Source organism: Condylura cristata, unplaced genomic scaffold, assembly GCF_000260355.1.
Source record: "Condylura cristata isolate star-nosed mole 26May11 unplaced genomic scaffold, ConCri1.0 scaffold00091, whole genome shotgun sequence".
Classification (NCBI taxonomy): Eukaryota; Metazoa; Chordata; class Mammalia; order Eulipotyphla; family Talpidae; genus Condylura; species Condylura cristata.
The window spans coordinates 127158-128328 of NW_004567192.1; the positions used below are offsets into that span (position 1 = coordinate 127158).

General features: G+C 74.9%; 1 protein-coding gene across 1 annotated transcript in view; it reads right to left on the reverse strand.

Moving 5' to 3' along the window:
• Positions 1–1171, reverse strand: part of SLC9A3 (solute carrier family 9, subfamily A (NHE3, cation proton antiporter 3), member 3) — a 27114-nt gene that overhangs the window by 25142 nt on the left and 801 nt on the right. The gene's annotated exons all lie outside the window — the stretch shown is intronic.

The following is a 1171-nucleotide window of genomic DNA, read 5'->3' on the forward strand; positions in this document are numbered from 1 at the left end:
CGAGCCCAGCCTCCTCCAGCGGCCTCAGCCCCGGGGCTAGGGAGCTCGGCTGGTGTGGGGCGAGAAAGCCAGGCGGGCTTGGGGTGCAGAGAGCCAGGCTGGGGGGTGCAGAGAGCCGGGCTGGGGGGTGCAGAGAGCCGGGCTGGTGTGGGGCGAGAAAGCCAGGCGGGCTTGGGGTGCAGAGAGCTGGGCTGGGGGGGTGCAGAGGGCAGGGCTGCCATGGGATGGGAGAGCCGGCAGTGTGGGGTGCAGAGAACCCGGCTGGTGGCGAGGGCACCCCGCCAGAAGAGTGGGGCCTTAGCTAGTGGGGGCCACGCACAGCAAGGCAAAGCGGAGTCGGCAGGGCTGTCCCAGACGCCCGGGGCTGCGGGGGGCGGCACAGAAATGGAAGCGTAAGAACCAGGGAAGAAGGGGCCAGCAGCCAGCTGGAGACCCCCCGGGACAGGCGGCCGGTGCCGGCTGGGGGCCGGGGCGGCCCCACTTCCCAGCGCAACCCTGCTCTGCCGCCGGCCGGCCAGACCCGCCGCTCACACAGCACCGAGCCGGCAGGAGACGTGCAGACTGGGCCCCGTGGGGCTCCCAGGCCAGGGGTGCGGGCCCGCAGCCCCAGGGGCCTGCCCACCCCAACACCAGGCGCCCGGCCCCAGGGCCGCCGCAGCCCTCCCTTCAGACCTGCTTTGCGGAGGGCACTGGCTCGCTCACGCCCCCTTCTGCTGGCTCGGCCTGCTCAGCGCCCCGGGAGTGGGCCCTGGGGGCGGGTCCGAGGCCCTGGTTTGGCCCCGCCCTGCCCTGCTGCACCCCAGGCCCCTGAATTCACCGAATCCACCGTCCTTGGTCACATCCAGACGCGAGCAAGCCCACCCCCGGCCCCGGGGCGCTGCCCAGGACAGGGATCCGCCTCCCGTGGTCTCCCGCCGGGACGCCCCAGGGCCCTTCAGCAGGGGCGCTTAGGGTCCCCCCAGCGTCACTCCCCGGCGGGGGCCGCCGGCCCAGCTGAGCACCGGCCTTGCCCAGTCCCTTCCGTGGCGGCCGGCGGGAGCTGGGCAGCCCTGCTCTGCCCAGGCGCCTTCGCGGGGGGCAGGGTCGTGGCCGGCTCCACTGCCCCCCGCCATCCACGTCCCACCGGAGCTGGGGCCCAGGCGCCTCCGCAGTGAAGCCGGCACCCCCGGAG